General features: G+C 41.1%; 1 long non-coding RNA gene across 2 annotated transcripts in view; it reads right to left on the reverse strand.

The window, feature by feature from the left end:
* LOC138837172 (uncharacterized) overlaps window positions 1-14,050 on the reverse strand; it is a 28,079-nt gene extending 14,029 nt beyond the window's left edge. For both annotated transcript variants that reach the window (XR_011375213.1, XR_011375212.1), the window contains exons 1-2: window positions 13,854-14,050; window positions 12,846-12,975 (exon numbers count right to left, since the gene is read on the reverse strand). This is a non-coding gene — a long non-coding RNA (uncharacterized lncRNA). The remainder of the gene's footprint in view (window positions 1-12,845; window positions 12,976-13,853) is intronic.
* Between the last annotated feature and the right edge of the window lie 5,180 nt (window positions 14,051-19,230).

The following is a 19,230-nucleotide window of genomic DNA, read 5'->3' on the forward strand; positions in this document are numbered from 1 at the left end:
CAGGGCCTCATGCATGCAAGGCAAGCACTCTACCACTGAGCCACCTTCCCAGCCCCATGCCTCTCAGCTTTTTTGCTCAAACCTAATGCTCTCCCACTTGAGCCAGAGCCCCACTTTCAACTTTTTCATAGTTAATTGGAGATAAGAGTTTCATGGATCTTCCTGTCCATGCTAGCTTTGAACTGTGGTCTTCAGATTTCAGCCACCTGAGTAGCTAGGATTAAAGCATAAACCCTAGTGTCTGGGTAATAACAGACTCTTAATCAGAACACCGGTTAAATGGTCTCACCACCCACTCTATGACATTAATGTTTTGATCAACTTTTTAAGAAGAGAAGACCTTAAGTCAGTCCTACATTTCCATATAATATTAATAGACACAAAATGTAGAAACTCAAAGCCTAAATCTAAACCTATATACCAGAATAAATCATAGCTTCCAGCATTAAAGTACTCAGTTCTGTTTTTTGAAAACTATTTCTCTTAGGGTGAGATTGTGATTGGGACACATTGTATACATGTACAGAAATGTCACACCAAAATTCTTCTTGTGTAACTAATGGATACTAATAAATTAAAAAACAAAACAAAACAAACCTCTCTTGAGCCAGGCATGGGTGGCTCACAAATTCTAACTACTCATGATCTAGGATCCCAGTTCAAAGCCAGCCAGGGCAGCCATGAGACTCTTTTCTCCAATTAAACACCAGAAAAACGGAAGTGGAGCTGTGCTCAAAGTTTAGAGTGCTAGCCTGGAGCAAAGAAGGTCAGAGACATTGCCCAGGCCCTAAATTCATACCTCATGACTCACAAAAATAAAAAACAAAACAAAACCCCTCTCTAATTTTTTTTCTGGAATCCTAAATACGCTTACCAAAGCAAAAATTACACTGAACAAGAGATAGTCAAAATGGCATCATTGAACATTCTAGATCACCACAATAATCAACAGAACCATCATCTTAACCATAATAAGCACAAGGTTCTAGGGTCAGATCTACACTGAAGGCCAGTCACAGGGCCTTAGGCCTCTTATCTATCTCTAATTTCTCATCTCTAAAATATATAAATTGGATACAGCCCTATATAACACTAAAATACTCTGTACAGTTATGTTTCTGCAACTTCCTATGAAGTGCAAAAAAAGTATTCAAACATAAATATCTAAAGTTTACTGACTTTATGACTTACAGTGACCTTACAAACAGTTTTACCTAATATAAGTTTTTGAAAAGCTATAGAAAATGTTATCACAAACATACATTCTCTATTAATAGGGGTTAAGTTATTTCTTTCTTGAATTAAGAAACTATAACAAAGGGACTTAGAAAGTTATAATATTGGTAAAAGCTAATTTGTGATAAGGTATGAACCTGAGCAACCAATGTCCCTTCATATATAAAATTACAACTGGATATCTGTTGCTACTGATCTATCAAAACATCCTATCAACTTAAACTCTCAGAAGAAAACTATAAATTCACTTCTTTTATGATTCTATGATGGTTTAATTATTATTTATATTTATTCAGCATTTTGTAACTACTGAAAATGAGAATTCATAATTAGGAACTGAAGTCCAAAAACTCTGGATATGAGTAAATTCAACTCTTTCACATTAGAGGCCATCTATGTTTCTATATACACATTTATGCAAACAAATATCTACATATACAAATAAACACACCACCCTCCAACTAATTAACTGAATTTCCCAATATTCCATAGCTATATATCCCAAGGCTATTGCTACTATAAGCATAATAGATCAATATATGCAGTTGACAAGGTTATCGTCAAAATTCTTTCGGGGCTGGGAAGGTGGCTCAGTAGTAGAGTGCTTGCCTTGCATACATAAGGTCCTGGGTTCGATTCCTCAGCACCACATAGGCAAAAAGAAAAAAAGCCGGAAGTGGCGCTGTGACTCAAGTGGTAGAGCACTAGCATTGAGCTGAAGAGGTGAGGGACAGCGCCCAGGACCAGAGTTCAGGCCCCAAGACCGGACCACCCCCAAAAAAATTCTTTCTTGACTAAAATCCTAGGCTCCTTGGAAATACTCACTGTCCTGAGAGAAATTAGATATTCCATTTTCTAAAGAAATGAGCTGAGAAGTTTCCTAGCCTTTGTAGTTTCTTAGTGTGTGTGGGGGGGCGGGGGGCGGAGGGGGATGATCCCAGACAGTTTAAAAAAGAAAGGAACATTTTGAAGGATTATTTGGTAGCTTCCAAAATAACAGGATACTGACTGTGAAGTATAAATATGAAGATAATTGCTAGCAAAATACCCATTATAAAGGAAGCTAGGCAGCTTCTAAGGCCAAAACAGAAATGAGGTCATAGAGCAATAGGTGGGCACCCCAGCACTGTAAACCATGCACACCGGACTTTGGGTAGGACTATAAAGCAAGATGAAGAACATCTAGAACTTTCAGCTCTGTCCATAGAAGGCAGGTTTTGCACGGGACTTCCCAAAACAAAGGGTCCAAATCCAGTGAAGTCCGGCACAAAGAAAATTGATATAGGATAGATAGGTGACAGAAACTGACATTATTATGAATAAGAAGACTTCATTAGCCTTTCAGGAGAAGAGGGGGAAGGAGATGAAATGAGGACAGGAAGCAGGGGAGGGACAGGGGGTGGAGCAGGATAGAGGGAAGAGAGGAGGGGGAAGAGAGGCAGGGAAGGGAAGAGGAGGGAGGCAGCCATGGGCTGTAGTGGCTATGCCAGGCCAGAAGAGAGAACAGCAGCGTGAAAGCTGAGCACAGAGCGCAGAACTGAGGGCTAGTGGGAGAGCAAGCTGCCTGCCAAGCCGGCCTCTGCTGCCTTCTCTTGCAGGTAGCAGCTCCAGCCAGGGCACCGGCCGCCTTGCAGCTCTGCAACAGGCATCCAGGTCCAGGTTGAGGGAGCCTAAGAGCCAGGGAGTGGGCGAGCAATTGAGCCTGGGTATTGAGCACTGCAGCAGGAGGCAGCCAAACCCAGCAGGCACAGTGCTGGTGGCCTTGGGAGTGGGAGCCCATCCCTTGGCCTGCTTGGCCCCTACTTCGCCTTCCCTGCACTCCCGCCCACAGCACCTGCACGGCCCTACACATCTTACATAGAGCCAAAAATAGTGATTTAATTCATAACTGATCACATGATTGGATATTAGAAATAATCATCTTTATTTTACACTCATTTACAGTGAAACAATGTTCCAGTTAGCTTTAAAAGGCATATGGTGCCAATTAGTAAAATACTGAAAGCAATATTTTACTGCTAGCTTGCAAAATCATAAATGTTTAAAAAAATGAAAACATTTTTTAAAAAATAGCAAAAGTAAGCCTAAATTTTTAAGAAGAATGTTACAGGTATCAGGAAAACACACTTCAAATTATGCTACAGAAACACAGTATACAACCAGATTGGTACTGGCACAAAAATATACCCAAATACTAATAAACCTTAATAAGAAGACCAGGAACAAAACCACACAGCTACAATCACCTAATTTTCAACAAGGAAAATAAAAACGTGCAGTAGAAAGCAATAGCATCCTCAACAAATAGTGCTAAGAAAACTGGTTATCCACTTGAAGGACACTGAAAGTTGACATCTCTCACTTTCTCCAAAAATTAATTCCACATAGTCTGAAAATCTCAAAAATATGACCTAAAACTCTCAATCTACTACAGGAAAGTCTAGAGATTTCCCCAGAAGATAAGCGGCACATCTAATTATTTTCTGAGTAAGATTCCACTTACCCAGAAAACAAGAACAGTAACAAGTGGGACTGCACCAAATTAAAAAGTTTAAGTACAGTAGAAGCAACAATCCACTGAAAACAAACAATCCACTGAATGAGAGAAAATATTCACTAGCTATTCAGGTAAATGAGTAAATGTCCAGAATATACAAAGCTCTGAAAAAAATAAACAGAAAATGAATAAATAATTCAACGAATTAATGGGTAAGAAAACTGAACAGTTTCCAGATTAAGAAATCTAAAAAGTATTTTAACATCCTTAGCTATAAAGGAAACATGAGTTAAAAGTCCTAAGGAAACCTCAAAGGTTCCATCTCACCACAGTCACAATGACAATCATCAAAAAAGCAAACAACAAATGCTGGTAAGAAGTCAGGGGGAAAAGACCCTCAAACATTGATGGTGGGAATATAAACTAGTGTAACCAAAATTATTATGAAGCTTCCTCAAGAAAGTAAAACTAGAACTATCTCCTAACTCTGCCAACCCACTACTAGGCATATATCCAAATTAGTGTGAATCAAGAAAACCATCTGCATGCCAGATACTGTTTATTATGGTCCTATTTGCAATAGCCAAATGACTAAATCCTCTGAATTAATACAACAGATATTGTACATATACCATCAAATATTATACATCCATAAAAAATATGAAATGCCCTTTGGAAGGGAAAATGAATGGAATTGGAAAACATCATTGTGAGCCAGGTAAGTCAAGCGAAAAAAGACAGCATTGTGTGTTTTTGTCTATATACATATATGTCTATATTCCCATATATATATGTATATATATATATATATACATATATATATATATACATACACTTATAACATGATTCTAATTACGTAGAAGGATAAGGGGAAAGGGAGGTAAAAGAAAAAAATGATGGCGAATAATTTTTGGTTATGTTTATTCCCCCTCTCCAAGTTGTATAGTTCATTCCAATATAGCATCTACTGGGTTTCACTGCTGAATTGGTTCATCTTATGTCCCATCATTTCTGTCTTTCCCCTTCCCCTCACCAAGTCAGGTAAACTTTACATAAGAAAAAGGGTACAGAAATCAAAAACAGCAGCAGAAGGGAATAAACCAACAGGGGAAAAAAAGGACAAAAAGAAAAAATAGAACACCAAACAGTACAATAAAAATCTCTTGCTTCCATTTCTTGGAGTTCATTTCTATAAGTATCATTTTATATAATCACACATAGCCATTGAGCTTTTGCAATCCTCTCCTAATAATATCCTCCTTTGTGAATGTCCAAGTGCAATTACCAGTCTTTTACTATGCATTGGGATTACTTGTAGATTTATAGGCACATTCTAATTACCACATGCAACCTGTTAACTTTGGGTTAGTTTGTTACTTTGCTTAGTATAATTTTTCATAAGAAAATGAAAAGATGGAAAAAGTACAACTGTTTATAATAACGACATAAAGAACTTCAATGAAAGCTGTTCATCACTAGGAGATTGAGAAAGCAATTGAGGCTTATTCTGTGTAAAGCACATCTGAAATAACACAAAAAGAAATTACCTTAACAAAAGCTAAATACAACAAAGCTGAAGCCAAGATCATACTAAATGAGGAAAACAAATCATTTCCCCTAAAAATCAGATGAGAAAAGGCAACTTCTCTAAGTACTCTTATTCAATACAGTGTTGGAATTCCTAGATGAAGCAATAAAACAAGAGAAATTAAAAAAAATAACTCAAATAGGAAATGAAGAACTCAAATTATCTCTATTAGCAAGTAATAGCCTATATTTAAAAGGCCATAAATATTCCACCAATATTCCCCCACATCTTATAACTATTTTTGGCAACCATAGCAGGATATAACACCAGCACTCAAAAAGTCAATAGCTTCTTTATGTACCAAGGAAGAGCAGGGTGAGATGGATCAGGACAGAGGGACTGTGCCAGACCTGCTCCCATGGGGCCCTTGGCAGCAGGTTTCTCTGGCCTCTGGATAAGCCTGGGAATGCAGGATAAATACAGGAACAGGAACAAAGGCCTGCAGCGGTGAACCAGCGATCCTGGGATGTGAGCTATGGACCCTGGGAAAGGCCACAGCAGAGTGACTAAGGACAAGCATTCAGCAGAGCTCCCCAGGGATCCTTGGTCAGGCCCTCCACAGGATAACCCATGGACAGGCCTTTGTAGGGTGACTGGAGACACAGGGACAGACCTCAACCTCTATCCTGGAGCCCTCTATTCCTTGCCTAGCCCAGGGGAGGGCCCCGCCAGACTGCTGACAACATGGCGTCCATGGGCTGCCGAGGGCTGGCAAGGTGAGAAGAACAGCAGAGGCCTTCCGGAGATGGAGGACAGAGAAGGCGGATGACCTAGAAAACTCACCGGCATTCTTGGCTTGGGAGCTCGCTGATGCATTGCCTGGGGTGTTCTCCTTGTCCCAGAGAAGAAGATTTCAGCCCATAACAAGGGCAGATGAAGGTCTTAACAGTCCTGGAAGGTCAGCCAAGTCCCAGATGATGTCAGGTGCCACGTGAGGCCCTTATGGTGGCAGAAAAGAAATCCCTGATGATGGCAGATACACCACAAAACCCGGGCATCATAAGAAGGCCCTGATGGTGGTGGGTACAAGGAGAAGCCCCGGATGATGGTGGATGCATCACAAAGACCCGGATGACTAGGGTGCAGTGAGAAGCCCTAGAGGATGGCAGTTGCAACAACAAGCCCGATGTTGGCAGGTGCAACCATGAGATCCCCGTTGATGGATGATGCCTGTCTGATGCAAGAGGTAGGGAATATACCACGAAGCTCCAGATAACTGGAGTTCAATGAGAAGCCCTTGATGACAGCAGAACAACTCGAAGTCCCAGATAACTAGTGTTAGAAATAGCTCTGGATGTCAGAGTGTCGCATAGGAAAGAAAGGAAATCTGCAAAGCAAAGTTTACTTCTGCAAAAGGGTAAGTCATAGACAGGCATCTGGCAAGCAAGCACACAGAGCTAACCAAGCAAGCCCTGCCCCTCTGCTCACATTGGCTGAGTTCAGGTTCACAATCTGCAAAAGCATGTGGCCTAATTAACAGGATGTAATTACACTTCAAGGAGCTTTAAACAGGATGTCTTAAAGTGCTCAGGAAAACTAAAATATGATTAACAAGACCCAAGCCACCTAGGCAAAATCAAAACCCTTCAAAAACAAAAAAATTCTCCTAAGATTAACAAAGGAAACAAACTACTGTACTTGTATAGAAAACACTTTTTCTTACACTGGGTGCAACATTAAACTCTGGATGGAGCTGGGACTAGTGAATCAGGCTTTGATCCTAGCTATTCGGGAGACTAAGATTTGAGGATCACAATTGCACGCTAGTCAGGGCAAGAGAGTCCTTAAGATTCTTAACTTTAATGAACTATGTGGAAAAAGTCAGAAGTGGAACTGTAGCTCAAGTGGTAGAGTGCTAACCTTGGGCAAAATGAAGCCCAGAGAGAGCACCCAGGATTGGCACCAAAAAAAAAAAAAAAGGAGGAGGAGGGGGAAGAGGAGGAGGGGTAGAAGGGAGGAAGAGAGGAAGAGAAGGAGGGATGGAAGAAAGGAAGGAAGGAAGGAAGGAAGGAAGGAAGGAAGGAAGGAAGGAAGGAAGGAAGGAAGGAAGGAAGGTAGAGAAAAAGAGAGAAAGACTGAGGTGCAGTGAGAACTGCTGGCCCTAGACAACTGGGGTGAAACTAGAAGTCCTGGATGACAGCCTGTGCAATATTTCATGGCCAAGACAGTAGTGCTGGTGCCATCCAAGGAATACTAGAGTGACAGCCACATATGCCCACCAGAATCCCCTGAAGATTCACTGTGGATTTGATATGAAAAGCCTTCTCTCAAGTTCTCCAAACCTTTTCAAAGACCACATTTAGTCCATCTAGACATACCAGATATGAAGAAGTTGTCATTCTGTGACAAAGTAGAGGGACAAAAATCAAACTTGCAAATACTCACTCATTTGTTTGTAGAAAACAGAAATGTCTGCTGGAAGTGATTTTGAATGAATATGTTATACCACTGCTGGACATGTCAGCCAGAGCAACATTCCTGTTTGCTCTGTGGGCTAGAGGATGAGGAAAAGAATACCTTGTGAAGGAACAGGAGGGGCCATGCCACTCATGGAGGGGGGAAGATTTGAGAGAAAGAGTGAGAGAGAGAGAGAGAGAGAGAGAGATTTTTACACTTTTTTTCAAAGGTAGATTAATTAAATTAAAAATCTTACTACCTATGAATTTTATGGTTATGCGCAAATCACTTACTGCTTCTGATATCAAATGTGTATAGCAACGGTATGCTTTTTATGGAGTCATAGGTAAAATTAGTGCTCAGAGCGATATGTATTAGTATGAGAAGAAATATGTTTGATCTTTGTCCTTGATTCCTGGAACAGAGTTCCTAAAAATCTCAGAATTTCCTGAGTGATATGAATGTCTTTTTATTTATAATGAATTTATTTCAACAACACCTGAATTTATGCTAGTGCAATTGCTTAGAGTAGAAACCCTAGATAGCTAAGTGATTAAAAAAACATTGGGGGATTGAAATCTTTAGCCTTTACCCACCAACCTCCAGGAAATGGAGAGTAGAAAACAACACCATTCCATGCCCTTCCCTATCCCTTTAATCTAATTGTTCCTGAGCAATCATATGATCAGTATTGCATTGAATGTGGGATTCCTAGATGATGGGAGCTAGAGAATAATTGCTTGGTGTATGTAGAATAAGACAGGACTAGGGAAAACTTTACATCAGGTCAAAATGTATTATTTTTTTTTGAAAGTATAACCTTTTCGTTTGTGTGGTTCCCAGCCTGGAAAGTAGTAAAGATGTGTTCACTGTAGTTATTATTGGAAAAGTGGTTGCCACAAACACTGTCAAATGTTAAAGAAATTAAAAACTACACTTTGTGAAAATATCTACTCAGAATACAGCAGAAACACTCTTGTAGTTGTGCTTATACACTTCAAAGCAGAACACGACACTATTTAATAAATTAAATTAATGTAGACAGTTAATCGGCCTAAAAAATCCAGGTCGAATTTAGACCTGCATTGGATCTTGTAATATCCAAATATCTGTATCAGCTCTCCATGCTACCCACTTGGCCTGAATATTTCTAATTAAATAATTATTTGAAAACAAAAACAAATATGCAATAACAAAGTATTCCATTTATGGCTCTTCATATACTGTGGTCAATCTTAGTTTAAACAGCCTTCTCTACCTGGGTCCTGTTGTGTGTGTGTGTGTGTGTGTGTGTGTGTGTGTGTGTGTGTGTGTGTGTGTGTGTGTAGTTTAAACAGCCTTCTCTACCTGGAACCTCGTGTGTTTGTGTGTGTGTGTGTGTGTGTGTGTGTGTGTGTGTGTGTGTGTGTGTGTTACCAGGGCTTGAACTTATGGCCTACACACTATCCTTTAGCTTTTTTTTTCCCCAACCCTGGGCTTAATCTCTGGGCTTGGTGCTGTCCCTGAGCCTCTTTGTGCTCAAGCCTAGCACTCTACCACTTGAGCCACAGTGCAACTTCCAGCTTTTTCTGAGTAGCTTATTGGCAATAAGAGTCTTCTGAACTTTCCTGAATGGGCTGGCTTTGAACACCTATCCTTAGCTCTCAGCCTCCTGAGTAGCTAGAATTACATGTGTGAGCCACGAGTGTCCAACCTACAAATATCAGTTGTAATTTATAAAGATGAGAGTATACACAAACATTAGATTATAATATATGCATTCCATAAATTCAGTAATGAGGAAATACATTGCATGAATGCCACTGAATAAAGTAGAGTGAGGCTTAGCTATCTGTCTTAGCTTGTCTCTAGGCTTTTCTGGTTCCAAAAGGCTCTGTTAACTCCATAATAGTTATTAATACAATTCTTGGAGACTCCCAGGACACAGAAAGACAATGTATTGTTAGATCTGATAAATCTAATAAACTGGCCACTTCACAATATGTAAGGCTTTTTAAACTGCCAGTAGTGTAATTTACAAACTTTTTGGTTTGCCAGTTCTAGGACTTGAACTCAGAGCCACCCCCATTCTTGCGAACCTTTTTGTTCAAGGCTAATGCTCTACCATTTGAGCCATATCTCCACTTCTGGCTTTGTAGCCATAATTATAGTAGCTGGAATTACAAACATAAGCCACTTGCACCCAACTAAATATTCCAAACCTTTTCAAAATGTAATCTTCAGAATTGAGGTATTTCATGAAGCAAGGAGGCTTTCCAACTATGGTTCTTTTAAAATGACCAGCTTAAAAAAATAATTTGAAAAATGACCAACTTTTATGTTCTAGATATTCTCATAGAAAGAGATTGGTATTACAAAAGATCATTTTCAAGTTTCAAATGGGGTTACAAAGGAGACAGTAATAAAATAGTCAAGATCAAAATTTTGCCATACAATAAAAAGTATCCAAAACCTAGAGGTCAAATTGGGAGCTAAGTTTCTTCATTATCCTGTTCAAAAACCGGTTCTTCCTTATTTCCAAATTGGCTTCCATTAACTAAATTTATCCTTTAATAAGGTAAACTTATTCTTTAGTAAGGTATAACAACTTGAAAAGGATTTTTTTTTCTATTTAAATGTTCACTTCAAAGATAAAACTGAGGCCGGGCGCCGGTGGCTCACGCCTGTAATCCTAGTACTTAGGAGGCTGTGATCTGAGGATTGTGATTCAAAGCCAGCCTGGGTAGGAAAGTCCGTGAAACTCTTATCTCCAACAAATCACCAGAAAACCAGAAGTGGTGCCCTTAGCTCAAGTGGTAGAGCCTTGAGCTGAAGAGCTGAGGGACAGCGCTCAGGCCCAGAGATCATGATCGACAAAAAATAAATAAATAAAGCTGAGCACAAAACTATAATGCATAAGCAGAGCAATATATAATGTCATCTATTTTGGGACCAATGGAAGCATTAAACTGAGAAATATTCTCAGAGAAAATAGTGGATTAAAAGTTAAAAGTGTACTCTATAATCCTGAACGCTGATGGTCACTAACTACAAAACTCTGGGCAAACACTACTTCTCTTTAAAACTACAGTAATGTATGATCAGATTGGATCAGACTGAAAAGTTCCTTTGATTCTAAAACTTTTTTTTCACCAATCTTTTTTACTTTCTCTCTTCTCTTTTCCCTTTCTTTTTTCTTTGCCAGTCCTGGAGCTTGAATTCAGGACCAGGGCACTGTCCCTGAGACTCTTTGTGCTCAAGACTAATGCTCTATACCATTTGAGCCACAGGGCAATTTCTGGCTTTTTCTAAGTAACTTGTTGGAGATAAGAGTCTCATGAACTTTCCTGCCTGAGTTGGCTGAGAACCACGATGTTCAGGACTTAGCTTCCTGACTAGTTAGGATTAAAGGTTGGAGCCACCTATGCCAGGCTTCCTTTCTCCCTTCTTTTCTTCATTCCTTTCTTTTCATTCTTTCATTTTTTTACTTTGGCTAATCTCCAAATCCTGGACACAAATGACATTCCTAACTCATTCTCTCAAGTAGCTACTATTTCTACTGCCTAGAATGCTCTTCCCCAGACACCCAGCTGCTCACTCCCACATACTGTCCCATCCTCACCCCCCCACCAAAAAGGTCTACTTTATGATACCCTGCTCAAAAATACAACCTTATGCACATGCATGCACACACACACAAGCATACAAACACACAGTATTCCCACTACTCATCCTACTCATTCTTTCTTCCTTACATCTTCCTTCTGATGTATTCTGTTTATTACTTTTGTAAATCTGGGTAATGTCATTCTCCATGCTTGAGTTAAAACTCACAAGGAGAGATACTTTTGTGCTATTCCCAGCATTGTGTAAGTCTTCAGCATGATGTCTCTCACCCTGTGGTCACTCAGTAAATATCCATTGAATGAAGGCCTACTGATTCCCTCACACACGTATTTGACAAGTATCTTGCTGCACATGGTCAAAGCTCTTTCCCACTACTTTCTCAAGATTCCCCTCCACAGCCCTTCTCACCCTTGCCTCATGGTCTCCTCACCTGTGTTTCCTTATCCTTTGCCTGAAGCCTTTTGTGCCTCAATCTCACACATGGAGATGGAATGCACACACCAGCTCCCCTGCTCCTCCTCTGGGAAGCCTTTCCATCCCACATTGGCTCCTCCCTCTTCAGTTCTTCCAAGTCTTTCCTCCAGCCCTGATCCAGTCCTGCTGGCTAGAAGCCTTCATAATGGTCTGTGTGATATTCTGGCTAAGCGGTGGTAGCCTCATTCTCTGGGCCAACTTTTGGTCCTGTCTCCTTCACCTGCTGAGCCAAATGAACTGCAGCTGTTCCATAAAGGTGTTCTAGCATGCCTGTGCATCAGACCATCCATTGAAAAGTCAAAGGTAGACCTGAGTTTTGGACAGAAAACTCATCTTGCCCCTTAAGACAAGGCTGGCATGGAATCATAAAATGACTTGCCTCCTGCTTGGCATACTGCCCCTTTCCCCAATCTCCACAATGCAACCCAACACTGAAATCACAGCGGCAATGAGGCACACTCTCTACTGCACTAGGAATACAAGACACTAGCCTCATAAGCCAAACCCACAGATGTGAATTGAAGTCCACTCCCTCACTCTGAGCCTCAGCTGCACTTATTGGGGCAGCAAGGCCTTGTCTCCTGGAAGTCTCTACATCACTAAGAGGAGATCATTTCTGACACATCTAGCTCTGCATTGAGAGCTGAACTTGAAGGAAGAAAAGAGCACATTTTCCTTCCTAATTCCCTCTCGACGTGCACATCAGGTTGGGTTTGAAGGAGGCTGATTTCCAGAGGAATTCCTGAGCAGCCATCTGCTTGTGTGCTTCTGAGACATCTTGGTAAAGATAGAAGGAAGCTGCTATTCAATCATGCTGTTTCACTAGGAAATGGGGGTGCACATGTCCTTGAGTGTGCACATGTTCTGATATTCTAAGGGTGTTGATAGTTGATACACTTACACTATACATGTCCTCTCCCTGTCCATTCTGCACAGCAGACTAACACCACCTAACTTCCACACCCATTTTTAATGTGTCACTGACAAAGCTGTGTGTCAGTGACAGATAAGTACACAAATCCCTTTCATAACAACAGAGACACCAACCTGTGCCACAGGAGATGAGCAAAGTCAAGTGCATTGCCTGATGCTGGAGGCTCTGTAATCCTAACTATCCTAGAAGCTGATACCTGGATTGCAGTTACAGCCAGTCTGAGAAGACTCCATCTTCAATTAACTAGAAAAATACAGACATGGAGGTGTGACTCAAGTGAAGATCACCAGGCATGAACATGCAAATTGAAAGAGAGAAAGAAAAAGAAAGACTGAGACAGAGAAATGGACAGAGTTAGAGACAGATTTAAGAACAGGAAGAAAAAGTGAGGTAAGAAAAGAGGAAGATGAGGGGAAGGAAAAGTAGACTAAGAGACAGTATGAGGTAGAGGAAGAGGAGGAATGAGAGATGGTAGAGAGGGGGAAAGGTGGGGAAAGATGAAAGAGAAAATTGAGGGAAAAGGAAACAGAAAGAGAATTAAGGAAAAAAGCACTGAGATAAAGCCTTGGTACCAGCACACACTCACAAACACATACACACAACCAAGAAACAAAAGGAAAAAAATATAAGGCATGGAAACATCATGGAATTTAACATTACTTCCCTCCCCACGTACCCTCTTCACTGAACACTGGACCATGAGTAGTTCAGGATTCCTCAGCTCCCTTCATGACCTTCCGCCTCTCAGTTCTCCTCCAGCATTAATGTTAACCCTGTCATTCACCAGGTGCCTATCCTTTACCCTCTTTAGGCCTCACTGCTTCTATCATCAGAATCCCACCACATTCTTTGAGGAGCTCCCCAAATAATCCTGAACTGCACTTGTCCACCAGGAGACCCAGCCCTCCTCTTGCTACAAATATCATCAGTCAGCTCTGCAGGCTCAGCCTCCTGACCCCAGTGTCCACAGAGCAAAATCCAGCTGTGCCCAAGTCCTTCCCATCACACACTTGTCACCCAAGACAGCATCAGCCCTCAGCACTTCCTCTGTGTGAAAATCTAATGGCCCTGGATGAACCAACACAAATAACCCAGTGGTGGAGGGTCACATCCTATCTTACTGAATCGCCACTCATGTCCAGAAGTAGTCATCCCAGGCAGGGTCCATCCTCAGACCAAGTCCACAGAGGCCTGTTCCATCCACAGGCACCACTATACCTCCATGTTCTCTTAGGTCTCCTGCTCTTTCAGAGGTTTCTCCAGCTCTCACTGAAAGGAAGAGGAAATATTTTAATTAATATACTTTGTGATTCCAAAAATAGGCTGTACATGTTCACAGTGGTCTCATATGTGAAACTCAGCACTCACAACACTCTGTTTACTTGAGGAGAAAAATTGGGCTAACAGAGGAAGTTGCAATAATGACTTCAGGGTGTATGCATTAGGGTCTTTCAAATATATGTTTTATCTTTTACCACTGTGAGCCAATAAGTGTGAAATCGGGTCCTCCTGGATGATGGATGTTGGGATACTGATGAGTGGAGGATTATAGCGAAAACAAACACAGAAGAAACTGCATTGAAATGGAGGAAAGTGGGGCAGAAAACCACTGACATGGTACATGGAGACAGGTCCCTCTTCTTTCCCAATGAAGACTTGCACTTATGCTCCAACCTAACCAGTATAACGAGTGTGCTCAAGAAAAGTTGGACCCAGTCATCTAGAGCCCACAGTAGGAGAAGCAGAGTCCAGGATGCCTCCTGACCCTCAGATCTATGGGCTTCAGCTCAAATGTAAAAAAAAACAAATAAGTATATAAACAGACAAGAAACATACATGGAAGGTAATGTGATTACCTGCTGTAGCATTTGGAACAAAAACACCTCAAAGGACAAAGGTAAAAGGTTGTCGGATGAAGTCACCATGTGATCAAGCTGCAACCCCTACCACCTCTGAAGGTAAAGATACCTTCAGGCTATTTTTCCACTTGTCTTTCAGCCTGGGAAGGCCAGCTCAGTGTCAGATTTACTTTGACCAGAAACTCGGCTGCAGAATCCTTTAGCACCAGGCACTTGGCCTGAGTGTGTTACACGGAGACTATGCCAGGTATGCTGGGCTCACAGCACTAGTCATGCCTCCTGAAATGAATGAACTAGTGTGTAAGGGACTGATAAATATTCACAAGAATCAAGTCTCTGTGAGAGCTTGGTGGACTCTACTACTACTCTTCCATGAGGCCTAGCGGACCATTGCCAAGGACACTGGGCACATGGGAGGATGCTGCTACTGGTACCTTGGAAACCATGTGGTAACCATGAGGACATCGACCAGAGACAGGGAGAGAGAGACAGACAGACAGACACAGAGACAGGGGGACAGAGAGACAGAAAGACACAGACAGAGAGACAGACAGATAGAGACAGAGCAATAGAGAGAGAATGGGCTGATCAGGCAAGTTTGAATCTCTTGGCAAGTATAAATTTAACAGACATAACAAAATTTCATGAAACCAAAAAACAAATTTGGAGCTAATCCCCAAATAATGTACCTATTAAATCTGATTTTTTAAAAGATGGTTTTACTGTAGCCCAAGCCTGCCTTGAACTCAAGACCCTTCTGCATTATCCTTCTAAATGCTGGGATTAAAGGTTTGCACTACCAGTCCATCATAAAAAGATCATCTCCCATCCTGAGCCTATCCAGGTGTACATCAAGGGTTGCACCTCTTAGAACATGCTTTTGTGACAGGAAATTCCAAAGGATTCATAGCTCTGGGTCAGATGCTACTACAACTCAGGAAATTACTAAGGTCTTAGGAGCTCTGATTGAGCACCCAGGGTCAATGACCAAGTAGTAGAACTAAAGATCGTACTACCACCCCTGTTACTCCGGAAAGCATGAGTGTTTTTGGATTTCTATGTCAGGAACCATGGAAAAATGCCAAATACATTATTTTACAACATCACAGGCAATCACAGGAGATTGTTTACAAACAGAATAAATGACTCAGTAAGTCATCCTATCAAGGGTAATGGGTTTCTTGGTAGTTACAAATATGGAAAAGAAAAAAAATCCTGGAAGAATATTTGGGGTGAGATTGCAATTGGAGGTGTCAGTGTGAACTCATGATTTTGAGTATACATAGATTGGTGTACCAATAAGAAGTTGAGAAACTCAGGAGGTTAAGAGCTTGAACACTGAAGTTTGAGACTAGTCCAGGCAGGAAAGTTTATTAGACTTCACCTCCAAACCAACCAGCAAAAAGCAGGGCTTAAAGGGTGGCTCAATTACTAGGAAACAAGCGAAGCAAGCAAGAGGCACTGAGTTTACATTTCTGTACTACTAAAAGAAATTAATATAAATTTAAATGTGTGTATGTGTAAATATACATGTATGTAGTTGTATATATCAATGCACACCCACATACATGCATACATGTATTTTGTATATTAATTTTATATATTTTCCAGTTGTCTTCTCCAAAAGGGCCTAGGAACAATAATATCTCAAAAGAAAAGATGTTGGTTTCTAAATGCCAACCAGCCACAGCTCCTGGGATAATAGTTTATTCAAAGGCCAGAGCATGGAAGGTACTAAATAAACATCAATCTTGAGTATTAGTGAAGAACAAAAGAACTTATGAGGGCTTAGGGGTAGAGTGCTTGCCTAGCATCCATGAAGCCCTGGGTTCTTCAATGCATAAAGAGGAAAAGCTGGAAGTGGCACTGTGGCTCAAGAGGTAAAGTGCTAGCCTTAAGCAAAAGAAGCTCAAGGATAGTGCCCCCAGGCCCTGAGTTCAAGCCCCAGGATTGGCAAAAAAAATTAAATTAAAGCACTAATAAAAGTCTTTTAGAAGGAGCTCCCACTGGCCAAGTCTGGAACCATTTGCACATCAAAACCATGACAGGAGTGGAATTACAACCCAATGCATTCAACAGGAATCCCTTAGCCAGTTCAGATATGAATAAATATGTAAATACATAAGTAAACTGTCAGTGGTGTGAGGAATGGTATATTTCCACAGCCTTATGTGTTTTCCCACACATCACTCAGTCACAAAGGGAGAGGAGAATTTTTACAGTAGAAAAACAGGCAAATTTGGCTATCTTCAAGTGATCAAAATTACCGACTTCAGGGGCTGGGAAGGTGGCTCAGTGGTAGAGCGCTTGCCTTGCATGCTCAAGGCCCTGGGTTCGATTCCTCAGCACCACATAAGAAAAAGCCGGAAGTGGCACTGTGGCTCAAGTGGTAGAGTGCTAGCCTTAAGCTGAAGAGCTGAGGGACAGCACCCAGGCCCAGAGTTCAGGCTCCACGACTGGACCCCCCCCAAAAAAAATTACCTACTTCACTGCTGGGACAAACTGATGTCCCCAGCCACCTGGTGGGATGCAGTGGGAGGCACACAGTGTCACTTCATGACAGCTTTTCAACCATGCAAGACCCAAGTCAACTCATGATAAAACTTCAGACAAGACTAAGTAGAAAAACAATCGATAAAATAGAAGTGGCATATAATTTTGAAAACAGTCAAGAAAATCTTGAAAAATTTTCAAGATTGAAGAAGACGGCAGAGCCAGGACCAGTGAAGGCCATCTTGACTTCTGGACAGGATCTTTTCACTATCAAAACTATATCATGAGCCAGGCATTGGTGGTTCACGCCGGTAATCCTAACTACTCAGAAAGCAGAGATCTGAGGATCATGGTTCAAAGCCAGCACAGGCAGGAATGTCCATGAGAATCTTATCTTTAATAAACTACCAGAGAACCAGAAGTGGTACAATGGCTCAAGTGGAGAGCCCTCGCCTTGAGGAAAAAGAGTTCAGGGACAGAGTCTAGGGTATACAACTGACAAGTAAACAAACAAACAAACAAAACCCCATAATTTGAGCTGGGCTACTCAGGAGACTGAGATCTGAGGATCATAGTTCAAAGACAGCCTGGACAGGAAAGTCCTTACCACTCAATAAACAGCCAGTATCACACTCATCTCCAAACTAGGCAAAGATCCAACAAAAAAAGAGAACTACAAAATAATCTCTTTGATGACCACATATACAAAGCTACTCAATAAAATTTAAGTCAAGTTTGTAGAGACCATAAACCTTATAGACCATGATAATGACAATGCGCCTCATGAAGGTTAAAAAGTGTTTGTGACTTTAAGTATCTCTATCCCACAATACTGTGGATTTTATGAAATGTATGTAATCACTTAATCTCAATTAAAAAATTAAAAACTTGAAAAAAAAGGTGTTAAAATGTTTGACAAATAATGACCTCATGGGCTGGGAAAGTGGCTCAGTGGTAGAGCGCTTGCCCTGCATGCTCAAGGCCCTGGGTTCGACTCCTCAGCACCACATAAGCAGAAAGAAAAAAGCTGGAAGTGGCACTGTGGCTCAAGTGGTAGAGCACTAGCCTTGAGCTGAAGAGCTGAGGGACAGCGTCGAGGCCCAGAGTTCAGGCCCCACGAACGGACCAAAATTAATTTAAAAAATTAAAAAAAAAAAAAAGAAATGAACTCATTACCTTACTCATGTAACTCTAACTCCTCTGTATAGCCTCTTTACAATAAAAGTTAAAAAAAATAAGTGAAGGGACAGAGTTCACACTTTGAGTTCAAACCACAACATTGACTAACACACACACAGAAAATCCTGGTGCAGGAAAACAGCATAGATATGGTAGAATAGAAGTAGTGATGGGCTAGGAATGTGGCTTAGTGGTAGAGTGCTTGCCTAGCCTGCATGAAGCTCTGGATTCAACTCTTCAGTACCACATCAACAGTAAAAGCTGGAAGTGGCACTGTGGCTCAAGAGGTAGAGTGCTAGCCTTAAGCAAAAGAAGCTCAGTGACATTGCTCAAGCCATGAGTTCAAACCCCAGGAAGAAGAAGAAGGAGGAGGAGGAGGAGGAGGAGGAGCAGGAGGAGGATGAGGAGGAGGACGAGGAGGACGAGGAGGACGAGGAGGACGAGGAGGACGAGGAGGAGGAGGGTGGTAATAAAACTCGTTCCCCCACCCTGCCCCCTCTCACTGAGTAGGTTGAAACCAACTAGTTTTTCATGGCATTGGCAGACTTGTATATTCAGAATAAAGTGAGACTTCTGATGGAATGCCTGGAAAGGAAAATACCACCTCTAAGAAATTTTCAGGGATGTTTCCAGTGGCAGTTTAGGCTGTGATCAGATTCTAGAAAAATTGCGCTTAAAACTCAAACTTTCTATCACCAATAGAATAATGTTTTCATTCATTCAGTACAGTGTTTAGGATAACTACAAATTGCTAGAAATTTTCTCAAGAAATACCAAAGCCACTTAGGGCCAAAGCTTTTACATTCTAGCAAATAGCTACAAGAAAGGGGATGCTAGTGAATGGGAATGCTAGCTAGTGCTTTGGAAAATTGAGAGAGGACCTAATAATTAGATTTAGGTGACTTTGAAGAAAGGTACAAAAAAGAAGAGGAGAATGTTGCATGAGAGAAAGAGGAATGTGGAATGT

The sequence above is a fragment of the Dipodomys merriami genome, unplaced genomic scaffold (genome assembly GCF_024711535.1).
Source record: "Dipodomys merriami isolate MVZ:Mamm:240054 unplaced genomic scaffold, mDipMer1.0.p SCAF_2644, whole genome shotgun sequence".
Classification (NCBI taxonomy): domain Eukaryota; kingdom Metazoa; phylum Chordata; class Mammalia; order Rodentia; family Heteromyidae; genus Dipodomys; species Dipodomys merriami.